Raw genomic sequence first — 6,910 nt, forward strand, 5'->3', positions numbered from 1 at the left:
TCCCTCATGTATAAATAGCCCTTGTTTTCCTTTGTCTAATGTCAGTTCGTCTTGCGTCCCCAGCGTATTGTCAAGCCTCAGGATTTCTTAGTTTTTACACTTGCAGACACTACCGTATTTAACTGTGTTTTGTATACTCCTAAGCGAGCACCTTTTGGTTATAGTTTTGTATCCTCCATGAGAGCGTTTTTTGTTACCTTTTTCTAGTAAAGCATTTTTGGTTTAAACATACTGCCGTCTTCTGAGTTTTGCTTCTGAGTCCTTGTCCCTGAGTCAAGTCGTGACATTTTCAGAGCGCTAAAATCACTTTTCGACCAACAACGTGTTTTTGACCTTACATTGTTGATTTTGCTCAAAACTAATATATTCCACTTCCAAATAGTGGAGTATGGCCCAATAACCCTTTGGTAAGCTTTGTAACACGTTTGCATTGAAATTGACAGAGATACCAACATTTATTATTTTTATGCCGGCAAAATTCTTTTCAGAGCGCTTAGAATCACTTTTTGACCAACAATGTGTTTTCGACTTGCTTTCTGAAATGAACAGAAAAATCAACATTTCTTGTTTTTATGCGTGCCAAATGCTTTTCAGAGCGCTAGAATCACTTTTTGACCAACAATGTGTCTTTGACCTTATATTGTTGATTTTGCTCAAAACTAATGTATTCCCCTTCCAAATGGTGGAGTATGGCCCTATTACCCTTTGGTAAGCTTAGTAACACGTTTGCATTGAAATTGACAGAGATACCAACATTTATTATTTTTATGCCGGCAAAATTCTTTTCAGAGCGCTTAAAATCACTTTTTGACCAACAATGTGTTTTTGACTTGTTTTTCTGAAACGAACAGAAAAATCAACATTTCTTGTTTTTATGCGTGCCAAATGTTTTTCAGAGCGCTAGGATCACTTTTTGACCAACAATGTGTCTTTGACCTTATATTGTTGATTTTGCTCAAAACTAATGTATTCCACTTCCAAATAGTGGAGTATGGCCCTATAACCCTTTGGTAAGCTTAGTCACACGTTTGCATTGAAAATGACAGGTATCAACATTTTTGGTTTTTACGCATGCAAAATGCTTTTCAGAGCGCTAGAATCACTTTTTGACCAACAATGTGTTTTCGACATGTTTTCTGAAATGAACAGAAAAATCAACATTTCTTGTTTTTATGCGTGCCAAATGCTTTTCAGAGCGCTAGAATCACTTTTTGACCAACAATGTGTCTTTGACCTTATATTGTTGATTTTGCTCAAAACTAATGTATTCCCCTTCCAAATGGTGGAGTATGGCCCTATTACCCTTTGGTAAGCTTAGTAACACGTTTGCATTGAAATTGACAGTGATACCAACATTTATTATTTTTAAGCCGGCAAAATTCTTTTCAGAGCGCTTAGAATCACTTTTTGACCAACAATGTGTTTTCGACTTGCTTTCTGAAATGAACAGAAAAATCAACATTTCTTGTTTTTATGCGTGCCAAATGCTTTTCAGAGCGCTAGAATCACTTTTTGACCAACAATGTGTCTTTGACCTTATATTGTTGATTTTGCTCAAAACTAATGTATTCCACTTCCAAATAGTGGAGTATGGTCCTATAACCCTTTGGTAAGCTTAATAACACGTTTGCATTGAAATTGACAGATATCAACATTTTTGGTTTTTACGCTTGCAAAATGCTTTTCAGAGCGCTAGAATCACTTTTTGACCAACAATGTGTTTTCGACATGTTTTCTGAAATGAACAGAAAAATCAACATTTCTTGTTTTTATGCGTTCCAAATGCTTTTCAGAGCGCTAGAATCACTTTTCGACCAACAACGTGTTTTTGACCTTACATTGTTGATTTTGCTCAAAACTAATATATTCCACTTCCAAATAGTGGAGTATGGCCCAATAACCCTTTGAACATTGGCTCGAAGAATAGTTGGGCGGCGCGGTGCGGAACGCTGCCGCGCGGCTAGTCGGCACCGGTGTGGGCTAGTACATCCGGAATAATGGGGGCAGACTTTTTGACGCGCCGCTTCGGCGCCGGTGTGTTTAGGCCTTAACGCGGTTGGTGTGGTGTACCTTTACTGTTTTGCAAATTTCACCATTCAGCCTGCCAGCGCCCCCGCCACCCCTGTGTGCTCAGACGCTCCCGACTTCCTCTCCGTATCCAAGGACCGCCCCCGCAAGAAGTCCGCCCCAGAGACCCTGACCCTCCCCTGTCCCGCTTGGGATGCCAAGGACCCCCAGGATGCCCCCCAGACCCTCCCTCTCCCCTGCCCGGTTGGGACGCCAAGGACCCCCAGGACGCTGGACCAGACCTGCCCCCCCCCCAAGCAGCCCCGTTCCCCAGCTGGGATCAGACACAGCTAGAAGAGGACTAGGCTGCTCCTCCTCAACCCAGCTCCACCCGTGACCCGCCCTGTTGTCTTAGTAACCACATGAGATCAGTACTCTTCTCATGACAGTGCCAAGGCCTCCCAGCTCTGTTTTATGGCTGTGTATAAACGCTCGCACGCACGCACGCACGCACACACACACACTTCCAAGATCCTACACCTCCCAGCGTCCTCTCTTCCTTCCTCTTCCTGGGAATTTAGCCAATCAAATATGTTGTTTACTGTTACATCCACCAATTAAATCAAACAGAATCAACCTTTCTCCGTCCGTCGGGTCATTTTGTGCGACTCCTCTGTGTTCCTTTCTTGTTCGTATGTTTATCAAAGTAGTTTTCTTAATGGCTTGACAACACGATGCTGTTCATGTTGTTGGCTACAATAATAAATCTGCTGGATTAGTCTACAAAATGCCATGAAGAAATGTCTGTGAACGAGTCCTAGAGTAGGATATGCGCCATGCTGTGTCCTCCTCCATTTGTTCACCCTCCACTCCCTCATGCTGTTTCCTCCTCTATCCACAAGTTTCCTGGGTTGGTTTCTGAGGAAACGTTTGTGGGCCACACTTCCGGCTGCCCACTGCGCCTCATCAGCTGGTAGGCTAATCACATCACTGTATATAGTCGCTCTTTTGCTGAATAAAATTATGGCTTTAAAATGGTTGGGAACAACATGTGTTGTTCGAGGATGTACTGTTACAACCGGACAAAACTAAATAATTGGTTGAAATCTGGGTGTTTTGACCACAAGTCGAAAACAAAAGCAGAGCGTTAGCCATTTTTTTACTTTGTCATCCCATACAGTAACTGCGGAGGGCAAAGGTATAATTATGTTGCCATTCTTTAACTCGGTGAGGTTGTGTTCCCACATTGTAATAATAATAATAATCAATTTTATTTATAATGCACTTTATATTCAAGAATCTCAAAGTGCTTCAGAGAAAAAAAAAAAAAAACGATTAAAAGGGGGAACCTCAAAGAAAGTTTAGCTAAATGCTCTTTTAAAGAGATGGGTTTTGAGGTTCCGTTTAAAAAGTGCTGTAGTCTGTGGAGCCCTCAGGTGGTCAGGGAGGGCGTTCCATAGTCTAGGGGCAATGAATAATAATGAATGAATGACAGACGCCGATTGTTTACATCGATCTTGTAGTAACTGGTAATGAAGCCCACAATTGGCACAAAGCACAGGGCGGTGGAAAGTTGTGGATATTTTCAGTCTCCTCTCCCCCTTGCTGTGTCCTCCTCTATATGTTCAGTCTCAGCTTCAGGATCAATCACTGAGCTAAGGACTATCAATCACTACCTGACTCACGCCCTAACCAGGCAGGACTTATGGAGATGTTCTCTCTCCTTGATAGTTATTGCTAGAAATGTTTTTTTGTCCACCAAGGATGATCCGCTGGTTATGTGTACTAAACAAGCATACTGAACCAAGGTTTACACCGTACATTAGCAACCATAGGAAATGGATCAATCAAGACTACATAGGTTAGGTTTGATTGCAGTTTTATATGATGTTTCAAGTTGTGGTGTTATAGTTGTAGTTACTTGACTACTTGACTGATAATTCAAATTGAACAGCAAGCTAACATCAAAGACTGTTCTTAGATTGATACATAGTCTTATCTCATGGAAAAAATGTAAAGTAAAAGCAAATCAAAGTTTATAAGATGTCAATCCCACCCTGCTCATATCATGTAGGAATAACAACGACCATGTTGTGAGTAGGATGTGGGCCACCAGTGAGTGGTGGTCTGGGAACGAGGGCTGGGGGGCTTCTTCCCTCAGGTTTGCTCAGCAGCAGGCTGGGGGCTTCTGCCCTCAGGCCGGCTCAGCGGCGAGCAGTGAGAGCGTTGGGTTTAGGGGCATGCTGGGAGATGTACTTCAAGTACCGGTGCATGAACTTTTGAACCAACCTGTTGCTGATCCCTGAAGTCCTCCCCTCTAGCATCGCTCTGCACCGCTCTCTGTCCCTAAGCCATGCACAGCGAGAGTGAACGCACAAGGCTGTTCTCAAGAAAACAACTTCTCTTATTATTATTCAGGGTTTTCCGTATGCTGCATGGAATATTTAAACCAACCATATCCACATGTTATTTGACGCGTACAAAGCAGGTATACAGTCTCAGGCTGGAAGCGCCTGCTGATGCAAATATATATAAAGGAAGCAAATGTGTACATTTGTAGTCTTCTTTTTGTACAACATGCAAGATGAATTGTGGGTGAAATGTAAGCATGCAGTGACCCAGCTCGAGGTGTCTCCATGCAGAGCCTCCGCATGCAGGGTCTGGAATGGCTCTCACAGTATATGATACAGTATAAAACCTCCTTACCCAGGTGAAAAAGTAGTATACTTTAGTGTATTACAAGTATAATTCAATTATACAAAAGTTAGTATAAGTATACTTTTACTTTTTGTGCTTAATTTAAAGTATACTTAACATATACTTTTAAAAAGTGTACTTTGCAATAAATGTCATTAAATTAAACATTAACGTACTTAAAAATAAGTATACTAATTCTTCAATTCTTAAAGTGGTATTGCTTTGTACTTTTTAAAAAGTATACTTTATTTTAAGTTTATTTAAATTGTACCTAAGTGTACTTAGAAAAAGTATACTAAATTGCAAATACTTATAGTGGTAATTTAGTGTACTTATAAAAAGTGTACTTTATTGTAAGTGTATTGTAATTTGTACCTAAGTGTACTTCTGAAAAGTACACTCATTTTCAAGTATTTTGGAATTCACTATTAAAATACTTTTTTAAAGTGTAATTTAATTTCACTACATTAGAAGTGTATTTAAGTGTACTTCCATAAAGTGCACTTTAATGCAAATACATTTTAAGCTGTATTTCAGTGTACTTAGAAAAAGTATACTAAGTTGCACATACTTAAAGTGGTATTTTAGTGTACTTCTGAAAAGTACACTTTGTTTCAAGTCCTTTGTAATACACTATTAAAATGCTTTATTAAAGTATACTTAAAGTTCCCTTTATTAGTAGTGTATTTAAGTATACTTCCTTACAGTCCACTTTAATGCAAGTTAATTTTAAGCTGTATTTCAGTGTACTTAGAAAAAGTATACTAAATTGCAAAAACTTATAGTATAGTCATTCAGTGTGATTCTGAAAAGTACACTTAGTAATACACTATTAAAATGCTTCATTTTTAGTATACTTTAATTTCACTTTATTAGAAGTTTATTTCAGTATATTTCCATAAATTCCACTTGTAAGTTGATGGAATGGGTTATTTCATACATCATCACAACCAAAGTGTTGAATTAATCAAAAAATTACAGATAAATAATACTGAAATGGCTACTTTTTCTAGCTCCAACGACTAACTATTAAAGAAAATCCAAGGCTAGAACCAAAATTTGAAAATAGCAAGTTTATAACGGCCATCCAATCAGTGTGCGGCTGCAAATCGACGTCCAATGAGAATGTAGTATTTAGGGCGCCAATCGGTGGTTTAATCAAATACACTTGGCGCAGTGTTCTATTTGAAATTGAGCACACTGGAAAAAGCCTTCTGTTGAACCAATTAAAAAAAACAAGGGTAATGGTTCACATCTATATTACATAACTTGAGCCAATGACAAATATATAGCTTGCCTCAAACAATATTTCCTATGTTCATAAAAACAAAATAATACAACTTGGCACCAAGTATAATTCTATTCTTTGAATGAAGTTAATACATTTAAATCGTATGTTAAATCCTAAACAAAAAAATATTGATTCACTCCAACAAGGTTACCAGCCAACCCGCTCTACCACCTGAGCTACTGCCACCACACAGTATATATATTAACAATGTAAATCGCAGAGTTAGGCCTACTCCAGACCTCCCTCCAGACACAGACAGACTGTCCTTGCTCACAGAACCAGTGAGTCATCGTCACTCTGGTCAAGGCTCTCTACTGCAGGTTCAGCTTTAGGTGCTACCTTGAATGAATAAGCAGCTGTTGTTCCAAAAAGCTTCAAAACATCAGCTGGTGCTCAAAGCAAGCATCACCTGAGAGCTTTAATCCACTCTGCTTTAATCCATATCGGATGTATAGGATGGAGTTTAAGGTCTGCAAGGACATCCGGTTCCTGAGTTTGCTTTTTACCACCAGGACTGAGCTGAGTCTGAACAAATATTTCTAAATTGAGCTCCTAATCAAATATAACAGTGTTTTAGGAAGAAAACAAAAAAAAAATATTTGGATTGAATGACAAAATTATTAATCAGTTGAATACACAACCTTACAATTTTACATTTGTTAAAATGGATATTTCTTAATTGAGCTCCTAATTAAAAATATCTATATTTCACAGTATTTTGAAATAAAAAAAAGTTATTTTAAAAATAAAACAAAAAATGTTTATTTGAATTGAATTACAAAATAATAATCAGATGAAGTACAGCTTAAAACCCTTTTTCCAGTGCAGTGAGCACCTAATATCTCCGGGTCTAACAATGACAATGTTTGGTTTGTTTTATTTCCAAGACGGCTCCGTTAGAGCAGAAAATACATC

This window comes from Gadus chalcogrammus, chromosome 3 (genome assembly GCF_026213295.1).
Source record: "Gadus chalcogrammus isolate NIFS_2021 chromosome 3, NIFS_Gcha_1.0, whole genome shotgun sequence".
NCBI classification, from domain to species: Eukaryota; Metazoa; Chordata; class Actinopteri; order Gadiformes; family Gadidae; genus Gadus; species Gadus chalcogrammus.